Genomic DNA, 13,627 nt, shown 5'->3' on the forward strand with positions numbered 1-13,627 from the left:
GCCATTGTTTACGATCGCTAGATTGCATTTTGGAAGCCTATCCATCCACTGTGGCTGCCATACTGAGACTAGATATGCAATCCAATGACAGGGATGCACATTTTGAAGGACAAGACAGGAGCCTATAGGATGTATTTTGAATATCTGAAAGTCCTCAAATAACATTATAGTCGCATCTCGTCTTGTTAACGAAGACGCGGCATAAATTTCGTCATAGTTTTTATCATCAGATATTAGTTTTAGTTTGTCAACGTCTCGTCTTAGTCACAAAAAAAATGTTCGTTAACGAATATTTTTTGTTGTCGCCTTCATTGACGAAATTAACACTGCTAAGGAAAAGGGCACAAAGAACTGATCGCTACTTTGATATCTGTATATGAGAACTGAAGAAGTGGAGCGTGCGCGAGAGAGAGCACTTCTATCAACGCGATTCCGTCTATCCCGCCTTCACTAACTTTAAGTTAATCGACAACGAAGACTCCCGGGAAAAACGGGACATCTGGTCACCTTATCCCTACCACTTCGGGTGCTAAGGCCATTGTTTCAGATCGCTAGATTGCATTTTGGTAGCCTATCCATCCACTGTGGCTGCCATACTGAGACTAGATATGCAATCCAATGACAGGGATGCACATTTTGAAGGACAAGACAGGAGCCTATAGGATGTATTTTGAATATCTGAAAGTCCTCAAATAACATTATAGTCGCATCTCGTCTTGTTAACGAAGACGCGGCATAAATTTCGTCATAGTTTTTATCATCAGATATTAGTTTTAGTTTGTCAACGTCTCGTCTTAGTCACAAAAAAAATGTTCGTTAACGAATATTTTTTGTTGTCGCCTTCATTGACGAAATTAACACTGCTAAGGAAAAGGGTCAATAATATTACATTTTATATAATCATTCACTGACACTGTCTGACAGCAACACCAGCGGTTATAGTTTCAGTCGGCGGCAGCATCTGTCTTACCTCTCCTGAGCCCACTGAGTTTAATAGACCCCCTAATGCGGACTCCCGGGAAAAACGGGACATCTGGTCACCTTATCCCTACCACGTCGGGTGCTAAGGCCATTGTTTCAGATCGCTAGATTGCAATTTGGTAGCCTATCCATCCACTGTGGCTGCCATACTGAGACTAGATATGCAATCCAATGACAGGGATGCACATTTTGAAGGACAAGACAGGAGCCTATAGGATGTATTTTGAATATCTGAAAGTCCTCAAATAACATTATAGTCGCATCTCGTCTTGTTAACGAAGACGCGGCATAAATTTCGTCATAGTTTTTATCATCAGATATTAGTTTTAGTTTGTCAACGTCTCGTCTTAGTCACAAAAAAAATGTTCGTTAACGAATATTTTTTGTTGTCGCCTTCATTGACGAAATTAACACTGCTAAGGAAAAGGGTCAATAATATTACATTTTATATAATCATTCACTGACACTGTCTGACAGCAACACCAGCGGTTATAGTTTCAGTCGGCGGCAGCATCTGTCTTCCCTCTCCTGAGCCCACTGAGTTTAATAGACCCCCTAATGCGTACCGTGGGTTTAGTGAGGGGTAATGCTGCAGGGATGACCTATTTTTGTAGGCCAACACAGAAGCTTCATCCTGATTCTCTCCACAAATCCAATTGGATTTTTCCATTGGCATTTGAATTATTGCAGGAAATAAGGTCTTTGACCAGCAAAAATGTGTTTTTGTCATCGTACCGTGGGTTTAGTGAGGGGTAATGCTGCAGGGATGACCTATTTTTGTAGGCCAACACAGAAGCTTCATCCTGATTCTCTCCACAAATCCAATTGGATTTTTCCATTGGCATTTGAATTATTGCAGGAAATAAGGTCTTGATTACATTTTATATAATCATTCACTGACACTGTCTGACAGCAACACCAGCGGTTATAGTTTCAGTCGGCGGCAGCATCTCTCTTACCTCTCCTGAGCCCACTGAGTTTAATAGACCCCCTAATGCGTACCGTGGGTTTAGTGAGGGGTAATGCTGCAGGGATGACCTATTTTTGTAGGCCAACACAGAAGCTTCATCCTGATTCTCTCCACAAATCCAATTGGATTTTTCCATTGGCATTTGAATTATTGCAGGAAATAAGGTCTATGACCAGCAAAAATGTGTTTTTGTCATCACAAGTTTAATGAATTTTGAAACCTAAATACAATCAGCTGGTGAAAAAAAACTACAGTTAGACAATGCATGAACTAAACCATGGTTGTATGACTTCTACATTGAAATACACTTAGCAATGCTGTAATGCTGTAATGCAAAAAAAAATATTGTAGCTTGTTAGTAAATGTAGCATAAGTGTCAATAAGTTGCACTGCAATACATACCAATTGGACTTGGATTTTTTCTTGTTGTTGTTGTTGCTGGGTTGAAGCCAGTCTAGAACACATTTGTGATCAAAATCATCTTAGAATACTAACTATAGTCTTCTTGAAATCAAGGCTATTGTGTCACACTTCTGTGGTTACAATGACGCATCCACCTCAGTGACGTCCCTCTCTTGAGTTTTCTTACTTCTGGAAGTTATTCCAAGGCACAGCTTTCAAAAGTTACAATGGAATATAATAAACAGAAGGCATATAGCTCACACAAGAACAACTGAGCAAGAAAGCAGTCAAGAATAAAAGTGTCTATTGAAAAAGCTGTCATAAAAACAACAATGATGTGTTATAGGCCTCCTGTTGTGTTACAAGGGAGGCATACTGTTGCGCTAAACAAAGAAACTTGAAAGACACATTGTATGAAAATATCAAGTTTGAGAATGAACATGCAGGTGGCAATCTTTTCAATGTGTAATTCAATCTCGTTGTAAGATGGTGTCTGCTGAAACATTTCAGTAAATACAAATTTCACATACAGTAGCACAACAAATATCTACTGAATGAATGAGGCATTTATATATTCGCTTCATTGTTTATTGTTGTACACCCAAAGCGCTCTTCAATTATGTGTGGGGGGGGGTCTCTCCTCAACCACCACCAGTGTGCAGCATCCACTTGGATGATATGACGGCAGCCACAGCACAACTGCGCTAGTGCGCTCACCACACACCAGCTACAGGTGGAGAGGAGAGAGAGTCATAGAGCCAACCAAGTGGTTGGGGATTATTAGGAGGCCATGATTGACAAAGGCCAGGGGGGCAATTTTGGCCAGGACACCGGGGTTACACCCCTACTCTTTTCGAGAAGTGCCATGGGATTTTTAATGACCACAGAGAGTCAGGACCTCGGTTTAACAACTCATCCTCATCTCACACCCTACTGGCCTCACTAACGTAGTGCAAACAAATCAGAGACTAAGCAAATAGACTTATAGTGTGGGCTGTGACAGAGCGTATCATTTCACAAATATGCCCTTGCACAGAGCGAGGTGGTGATGTGAGTCTGAATGAATAAATGAGTGGAGTGGCATTGAGCAAGATATGTAATTTGTGAAGAAACTGGACGAACAAGGCATATTGCAAATTAACTGAAGAAACTAGAGCATTTCATTTGTGAACAAACTGAAATTTGTTTCAGCGATGGGTGACTCTGATCTCTTGAGTCAAGAGAAAGCTATCCGTTAACATTTCCATTCATCTCAATGACAGTTGCTTGGCTGACACAGGACCCTATGGAAGAATACAATTTGAAATATGTTTGCTCCAGGGCACTCAGTTGTTCTTGATCCTGATTTACTATTAACTTTCCTGAGTGAGATGAAATATAGAAAAATACTTACTTAAGATACATATTTTATCAAAATTATTGTTGGAAGAAAAACAAAATGCAATAAAAGTGTATTCACAGAATCTTCTAGGTTTGCAGTGGTAAACTGCACCATGTCAACCTCCATCTCTTGAATGACACAATGACATTGAAGCCCAATTGCTCTTTAATTTGTTGCTTGTCAGATTGTACAATAAGACCCCAGTGGGGTTATGTGTAAAAGCCAAGATAGGTTCTGCAAATCAATATACACTGTAGCCAAGACTTTGCTCATTTTTGGCAGCATTTGTGCTGGAGTCATTTGGCTGGGGCAAGTGGCAAAGGAGAACATGGACTGCAGAACCAACTCAATGTAGTATTATTATTATTAACCACAGAGAGTCAGGACCTCGGTTTAACAACTCATCCTCATCTCACACCCTACTGGCCTCACTAACACCTCTTCCAACAACAACCTATTTTTCCCAGGAGGTCTCCCATCCAGGTACTGACCAGGCTCAACCTGCTTAGCTTCAGTGGGCAACCAGTCTTGGGCTGCAGGGCGATATGGCTGTGGCTGGTATGTACTGATATCTAACCACTCTCTAATCCGCACATTCCCATGATAAATCCCAAAAACTTGCAATTAAATGTGATAAAAATGTATTTAAATGTGATTAGAGGCTTGACTATTTGTCTGTAATTCTGCAAAATCCCAATTCAAACACCCGTGTGTGACTGTGACTGCAAATATTCCACGCCTGGACCTGCGTTCATTTGTGAAACAGTTTCCCGTAGCATAGTCGTACTGCCAACTTTTAGAACGCATACCACCTATTACACACAAATGAGCAACAATTAACACATCTGGAAGCTGTAGTGGGATTGGAACAGACAGATCTAAATGAACAGGGCCTTTAACAGATAGGGAATCAATCACTGTCACAACACCACATCACACCGATTGAATATCAATTAGTGTTGTTTTAATTGTTTTAGACCAATCTTTTAAGTTATTCTTGTTCACTTCCATGCACTTGACTCGTGTGTAGTAAATATTGTAGTGCAAACAAATCAGAGACTAAGCAAATAGACTTATAGTGTGGGCTGTGACAGAGCGTATCATTTCACAAATATGCCCTTGCACAGAGCGAGGTGGTGATGTGAGTCTGAATGAATAAATGAGTGGAGTGGCATTGAGCAAGATATGTAATTTGTGAAGAAACTGGACGAACAAGGCATATTGCAAATTAACTGAAGAAACTAGAGCATTTCATTTGTGAACAAACTGAAATTTGTTTCAGCGATGGGTGACTCTGATCTCTTGAGTCAAGAGAAAGCTATCCGTTAACATTTCCATTCATCTCAATGACAGTTGCTTGGCTGACACAGGACCCTATGGAAGAATACAATTTGAAATATGTTTGCTCCAGGGCACTCAGTTGTTCTTGATCCTGATTTACTATTAACTTTCCTGAGTGAGATACGGTAGTCTTCTGACGTCTGATTTGGTCTGATTTGAGCTGAGCCAACCCAGACAGTTATAGAAGTTCAGAGGACAGACTCTATGACTGACAGTAGAACTGCAGAAGCAGCACCTGTGGCAGGTTAAACTTCCCCAGCTTCCTATATTTCAAGTATTCCAATGTTTGAAATATAGGAAGTATGTTTATATAGCATCTAATCTAGTTTACATTTTTCAACTGCACATCTCTCTGAACACCACCAATTGCTGTGCTCCCTATAGGTTCATCTTTTGACAAAATTCCCACTATAATTATATTATTTAGTTTCAAAAATGCAAAAATGTGTACAAACATTAATTAATGTAATATTGCTGGGCGTTTTGCTTTTATGATTATGACTCTAGTCTGTGGCCTTGCAAGTTAAAGGCATCTTGTAGGTCTGTTAAATTCACAGTTTATCATTTGTTTCAAAGACAATAATGTTTTCAGAATGTTTTTCTAGAATCATTTTTCTAGTCTCCCACCTAGTTAAAATATTGAGTTACAACAACTTTCACTTTCCATATAAAATGTTAGAATGACAGAATCTGGCATCCGGTTTGCTCATAACCTACAAACTGCTGTGATTGTCATATCTGAACATATAAGTAATTTATATACAGGGAGGATATATATATATATACAGTATGCCCAACTGGTCCTGTTTTGGCTTGTTGACCATCAGCTCAGTATATATATGTATTTGGAAGAGACCCCTACTCATACAAAAGAAAACAAAAGGTGTCAACAAATAAAGAACATACTTCTGTGTCTCTGCAGAATGTTGGTCTCTTATCCATCTCAAACAGAAGGTTTTCATGTTGAAATAGTCCTTATTGGTTATTCATACAAAGCCCTTCATAAATCATCATATCCAGACACCTTTGGCAGTATTATGTGTTTGATTTTAAGATCAAATAATGAAATCCAGAGATGCTCATATTAATTAAATGAAGATATCTTCAGGGGACGTAAGGAAAACATGCATCTGTAATGATGAATTTGATGTGTCTAAGTAATCACTACAGAACTTTCATTTTCATTCATGAACGTGCATATGATTTCTAACTACAAGCTACAACTAACAAGCTATTACTACTATAACAAGCTATTAGTTTTGCAACTAACAAAAATAATAGCTGATGATATGCATTGCTTCTTCATAATATTCATTATTTCTGTTGAAATGAGTTGGCACAGAACACGTCAAAGCGATTTCCCATAGGCGTTTAAAAAAAGGTGTTTAGTTTATGTCACAACATAAGGATTCTATTATACTTGGTGACATGCAGATTTTACTGCACATCATATTTCTCAAACACAATAAAATCTGTATTCCACATAAACAATTGCATCATTTGACAGTGTCAATGAACAAATGAATGATGAACCAAATTAACATTGCAAAATTATATAATACAGTGAAAAGGAACCACGTGGGGATAAAGGTGGCTCGGAAACAAACTGTCAAAAGAAAAGTTTTCAAATGTATTCTCTGTGGCTACAAAGATTTCATTTTATTTATTTTTAATTTTTTTGCTATTTGTCCCAATAATATATATAATAAAATGATTGTCACTCCAGGTGGAATTTCGGGCCAGAAATGAATCACACCAATATACACACACATACTCTTCAATCCTGGTGTGTAACTCCTGGGATAAGTGTTGAAATGCAGTGGGTGGAGGCTCATTTGAACAGAGACAGCTGGGATACCTCAGGAGGGAACTCAAAGTGACAGAAATTCCCAGGTGGCTTTTTATGGAGTCTTCCTGAAAACAAAGTCAATATGAACTGGGTTTCTGGGCCATAGTATTGACTAGCTGTCTTAGGCCATGAGTTCCAGAATGTGAAGAGGGGGTGCAGATAGAAAGAATTTCCCAGCAGGCAGGTAGGGAAGATAGGACTTTGCAAAAGGGAGCTTTGCTGTACATGATGCTTCTGCTCCTACACACAGCTAGCATGGCTGAGATTTGTCTTTGGATCTGGCAAAGGAAGTCCCTTCAAGCTTCATTATACAGAAGTCTGTAGACAACTGTGTGGATCATTGTGATCACTTCACTTCCAAGAGCAGTGAAGTTAATTTGCCTCAAAGTGTCAGACTTCATGAAATGCAACAGTAGTAGCTACAGTAGATTACCATGATTTTACCTTGATGACATGTTCCTGGATCATCATCTATTTTTTTGCTTCTGCTGCAATATTACTGTCAAACATATATACTGCAGTCCCATCCCTACTAACTACTTCTAATATTTAGTATGATTTTTTTCAGTGACATTCTTATACATTTATTGGAAATTTGCAATTGTTGGGTTAATGTAAAAACATTTCTGATTATACTGTGAGTTTATAATATTAGAAAACACAAACAATCCTGTAAACAAAAAACATGATCCTGTATTTCGACAATTCATCTGCACTATGAAGGTACCCAGCATCTTTTTTTCTTTTTCTTTTTGGTACTTGTTGGTTTGATCTTTTAATGGCACAATTGTTGCATTGTTTATGCATGTAGATGAGAAGAAACCCATCTATAGTGAAAGCTACATCTATAAATAGACATGAATTTAAAATAAGTTATCTGTATTTTTAATGCATCTGGCGGCAACCTCCAGGAAATTCAGCATATATAATTTATCAATATGTAGGCCTATGTTCTAAACCCATGAACCCATGGCCTTTGCATTGTTAGTGTTATGCAGGGATGTCACAATGCAGAGAAGTCTGTTTATTTTTACTTTAAGTATTATTGTGTTACGAGAGAAAATTTCCACACCACTATAACAGACATACATAAGGAAAAATAATAAATCAATAAAATAAATAAATAAGTAAATAAATAATGTTCTACAGGCTCTGTGAATGACCGAAAAAAATAAAAACAATAATAAATAAATAAATATATATATATAATGAATTAAATAATATCAAAGTCTATATCTAGATATGAATGTAAAGACATTTAACTCGCAAAATGCTACTGTATAATAATCTTTACCCATGTGTCACTAAAGAAGACAATGTCACACTGGTATGAACCACAAACCAAACAGGAACCTGTCCTTCTTGTCGAAATCATGTGGAACTAATTGTCCATTCTTGCCTTAAGCAAATAACTAGACTGTAAATATTCAACTTTGCCCTGTTTTTGCCCTTGTATATTTTTTATCTTATCTATGGCAAGAAAAGAAGAACTTCCAAATATGGACATGTGAATCTTTGAATTGCATTCAGATTGCATCTGAATCCAGCAGTGACTCAGTCATCTTGCATCATCCTCAATTCCAAGCCATTATCTCTTTCAGAATGCTAATACAGAGCTGGAGTAGACTCTAAGCTAATCCTGGATCAATGGCAGACACTTGCGTCCCAGCTAGAAGAGTTAACCTGGACTACTTCAGCAGGGTAGATCAAAAAATGGGTTGATGGTACGGGCAAGTTCAAATGTAGAGGTGTTAGAGGTCGGGAGTAAAGAGACACAATTACTCTGAGTCTTTCTTTCTTTTTCTCTCTCACATAGACATATAGAGTGGCAGATATGTGACTTTAGATGTTTGAAATGAGTTTTGGCAGAGAGATCAAAGTAGTAAAGCTGACAGTAATCTGGACAGGAAAGCCAATGAGTTGACGAATCAATCTCTGGAAGACTTGTCTCACTCCATCATTACCCCCTCTCATTTCCCCTTCCTCTTACTTTAAACTGCTCTTTACCATTTTTTTCCCCTTTCTTTACATTCTGGGGTTAAAAAAAACATCCTAATTTAACTTAACAAGTGACAATTAGTTGTCCTTGTATACACTCTTCAGGCTTTTATTTGCAATTTTGCTAATTCAGCTCTGTATGTTGGGTAATTGTCATGGTAATTGCATATAAACCATTGCCTAGTCATTTCAAGTCACATTGTTGCACAGCATTTATTTGTGAGCAAAAATGTGTGTGCATGTTATGCAAATGTCTGTGTGAAAATCATTCAGACGACTGGCTCACTCCTGAAACAAACATGGGAAATGTCTCCAGGTTACGTATGTAACCATGGTTCCCTGAAGGGAACGAGACAATGGCTACGTTTACATGCAACCAAATAATCCATTTGTAATCAGATTTATGGCTCAATCGGACTGAAAAGCCTTCATGTAAACACCTTAATCGATCGGATTGAGCTCGATCGGAATGAAATTTCGATCGAATTGAAGGGGGTGGTCTATTCCTTTTCTAATACGATTGAGAGTTTGTGTAAACACTTGATCGGATTGAACCCCGAAACTGAAAGGACTGTGCATGTGCAATGATGCAGAAATAGCGTAATGACATATGACGTGGGGAACGAGCGGTTCTTTCTTTTGAATAAAGTGTTGTATAAATGCGTGTCCTGTCATTATAAAACCATGCAACTGTGCAGTGGAGCAGGAGAACCTCCCACCAGTCCTTGTTTTAGATTCTCATCCACAGGCAACCCATTTTGGGTGTGGGGAGGGGCATTTTTACTGCGTGATAAATATGAGCAGCTCGGCACAGCGGCTTATATGTATATTTATCCATAAATGGATAAATATTAATTCTGCTGTTAAAAGCAAATAAAGAAACTATGTAGGAGAGTGGTTATTATGTGCAAACAGTGATAAACTCTATATTTGTGCAGTGTGCACATGTCCAAAAAAATCAATCCCGATTTGAAGCTTGTGACATAGAAACGTGAACATCAACCTGATCACTTTATTTAGCGTTCATGTAAACACTACATTCAGATTCATCAATCGTAATTAATTCAGTCTGATTGTACCAAAAAATTGTGCATGTAAACGTAGCCACTGTGTCGAAACGCTTTTGGAACGAAACCACGTTCTGAGGCATGTATAAAATCAGTCAAATAGAGAAGCGAGACGTTACGAGCGTGGTGATGTGAGCAACCAGGAAGTATAAAAGCGCATCCTGCAACGTAAATATTAGCTTCTCAATCAGTATTTCTTGAACCAAGATGGCGGCGCGTTCACACGCTGCCATCTCCCGACAGAAAGGTGTTTTCGTGTTTTTTGTCTTGTGAGTCGCAGTGTTTTTGTATGTATTTGTCGCGTCTATTTGTTTCTAAGCGCGCATATAGTCGTGAGTTTCTGCTCGATGTCGGCAGAACCACATTTTTAGAGTTAAACTCTGCGCACGCCGAAGAGCTGCGGGATCTCGGTCTGCTCCGGAGGCCCACTCCCCTTTAAGGAGCAGATTCCAGATGCCCCACCTAGTAAAATAGAAAACAAAAAGTCCAGGAGGGAGGTGGACCGGAGGCGGATCAGGGGGAGGGATGGTGGGCCAGAAGACAAGGCTGAAGACTTCTGAAGGCTGAAGGTTCTTGAGTGGACTCTGAAGGCTCCCAAACTGGAGCAGGTTCTTGAGTGGACTCCGAGAGCTCCTGGACTGGAGCAGGCTCTGGAGTGGACTCTGAAGGCTCCTGGGAAGCCAGAGCAAACTCCGAAGTGGCCCATGCCCTCAGAACAGCCCTGAGGTGAAAGGCAAAGACAGCCTTCTTGATAAGGGCAGCAGCAGTGAAATTGGGCGTAAAAAATAGGGAGACAAATGACAAGGTTAACGAGGGAGACACAGGTGGAGTAACTAAAACAATAATGAGATAACAAGAAGGGTGGGGTAAGACAATAGACAGGAGAGCATATGGCACCAACAAACACACAACAAGCCATGTGAATGAATGAGGCATTTATATAGCACTTTATTGTTTACTGCTGTACACCCAAAGCGCTTTACAATCATGTGGGGGGGTCTCTCCTCAACCAACACTAGTGTGCAGCATCCACTTGGATGATGCGACGGCAGCCACAGTACAACGGCGCCAGTGCGCTCACCACACACCAGCTATAGGTGGAGAGGAGAGAGAGATAGAGCCAATTCTGTGAATGGGGATTATTAGGAGGCCATGATAGACAAGGGCCAGTGGTGGCAATTTGGCCAGGACACTGGGGTTATACCCCTACTCTTTTACGAGAAGTGCCATGGGATTTTTAATAACCACAGAGAGTCAGGACCTCGGTTTAACGTCTCATCCAAAGGATGGTGCTTTTTAGAGTATAGTGTCCCCATCACTATACTGGGGCACTAGGACCCACACAGACCACAGGGTGAGCACCCCCTGCTGGCCCACCTAGCACCTCTTCCAACAGCAACCTAGTTTTCCCAGGAGGTCTCCCATCCATGTACTGACCAGGCTCAACCCTGCTTAGCTTCAGTGGGCAACTAGTCTTGGGCTGCAGGGTGATATGTCTGTGGCAAGCCATGTGCTCAAACAAACACACAGTGACATCTGGTGGCCAACTAGGTCACACCAGCAGAACTGTGACAGCTGGGAACTAACAATCACTTACAAAATAAAACTGCAAAATGTAGCTAATTATCTTACAATAAATAGGTAACCTTCCTTCCTTCCTTATTTATTTTTTTTCTTTCAGTTTAATCAGTTCCTCAGTTCAAACTTCAATACTGCTCAAGTGTCTTAAAAAAATTAGGAAAACATAATATTTTGGTTTTATTAGTGAAAAGTTCTCAATATTTTCTATACAACACTAAAACACAATTTATTTAATAAAATACACATACTGTTTTTTAATTATCTCCTTTTTTTTTAAATGGAAATAACAAGACCCATTATTAATTTTTACAGTCTATCTATCTATCTATCTATCTATCTTGTCCTGTTTCTTGTCACATTCACAGTGCTTGACTGGTTTACACTGAAGAGATCACTTTAATTGTTCGTTGATTTACTGTGTTTGGCTAGAGTTTATGCTGCATCAGAGAACACTGTAAATCTATTGATTTATTGTTATGGTGCATCACAAGTCCATGATAGAAATATACAAGGGCTCGCGTGAACGAAGTTAAAGGCCCCATTATATTTTAAGCGAAAATGAAGAAAAAACCAATGTGAGGTGATTTAGAACAGATGTGAGTATAAACATGAAAACAGTGGGGTGTTCTTGATAGTGGAAATTAAATTGTAATTCTAATTGAAAACAAAACTGACACTGTTTATTCATCTTTAATAGTGTAAAGCTGTTTGCATTTAAAATAATCTATTTTATAAAGTGCTTGACTGGAGAACCGAATTTCAGAGTCCAAATTGCTATGATCAAATGCTTTATTGACTGCTGTTTGCACACCACTGTAATTTTTGTTGTTTTACATTTTCCCCTGGCTTGTGTTTTATTGACTCATATTTAGACATTTCAGGTGGGTCCAGTTGTTTTCAAAAATCCAATTTGATGTATTTTGCTTGAACTGGATCTTTCAACATTCTGAAGACGCATCTTACTTAATTTCCAACAAAAGCTCCATCATCGCTTTCCGTAGTATGCAGTCTCCTTCCATTTCCATCACTTTAAAGGTTCTGCATCCCCATTGTAGCATAATAGGAAACAAACAAATTTTCACCACACTGGGCAATTTAAGTAGGGCTCAAGGTCAGATTCTATTTGCCCAGCATGGAGAAACAGCACATAAATATTACACGACACATCAAAGTAGGTCCACGCCAACAGCTCCTGGAGCTCACTCTCATTCTGTCCAGTGGATATCTATTCTGAGTGTAGATGTATCCTTTGCCCTTGGAGATATGGAGAAGAGTGCATGTCACTGTTCCCTCTCAGAAGGCAAATGATATGGGTGACTATGGATTCGGCAGAGTGTTGGTGGAGCACTCTGTCCGTCATGGCACCGAGCCAGCAAACACCCAACCAAAAGTTCATGTTTTAGTTATTAACACATTCAGCACGAGGTCACAGAAATAGTCACGCTAGAAGGCAGTCAGTCAGAGGGGGATTTATATTCCAGCATCTTCAGGCATGCACGCATGTATGCATGTATAATGCTGCAGTGCACCCAGAATCATTTCAGTAATACAATGCAGAATTCATTTGGTTTTTGAGGAATAGACGGAATACAAGTTATAAAACTACGTGCAGGTTATTCGCGTGAGGAGTAATTACTAAGCATGTATTGTTCATATAACAGAAGTGGCATTAGCAGAAGCAGCAAGCACTTTTCCTAGTTCATGTATGTGAGAATACAACGTCAAGCGTTGCGGATTTTAGAACAGTAAAGTGAATTGGGGATTACCTTATTTACCTGAAATCTCCAATGCTTTTAATATCTTCTGTGGGCATTCATTTCTACATTAACCGCAAACGTATTGCTTTCAGATGCAAACCTCACTAGTGGGGTTGATTTGCAGTTGGCGTTTCACAGTTGTTCACAGTTTTAAGTCAAGGCGAACCCGTATAACTGTCTTTCATAAACGTCATACTGTCAACAGCCTTACCTCTTTTAATGAGCAACATAAAATAATATATCCGCTCATACATGTACTCGTGCTGCACTGCAATGCATTTAGTCAGAAGAGGGAGCGCT

General features: G+C 39.3%; 1 long non-coding RNA gene across 1 annotated transcript in view; it reads left to right on the forward strand.

Annotated features, from left to right (window-relative positions):
* The window catches only part of LOC107570883 (uncharacterized), a 21,869-nt gene extending 8,570 nt beyond the window's left edge, over positions 1-13,299 (forward strand). Inside the window, exons 2-4 of the long non-coding RNA XR_001607098.1 lie at positions 3,442-3,449; positions 7,105-7,108; positions 13,235-13,299. This is a non-coding gene — a long non-coding RNA (uncharacterized lncRNA). The remainder of the gene's footprint in view (positions 1-3,441; positions 3,450-7,104; positions 7,109-13,234) is intronic.
* The last annotated feature ends 328 nt before the right edge of the window (positions 13,300-13,627 follow it).

The sequence above is a fragment of the Sinocyclocheilus grahami genome, unplaced genomic scaffold (assembly GCF_001515645.1).
Source record: "Sinocyclocheilus grahami isolate Dianchi unplaced genomic scaffold, SAMN03320097.WGS_v1.1 scaffold1518.1, whole genome shotgun sequence".
Classification (NCBI taxonomy): domain Eukaryota; kingdom Metazoa; phylum Chordata; class Actinopteri; order Cypriniformes; family Cyprinidae; genus Sinocyclocheilus; species Sinocyclocheilus grahami.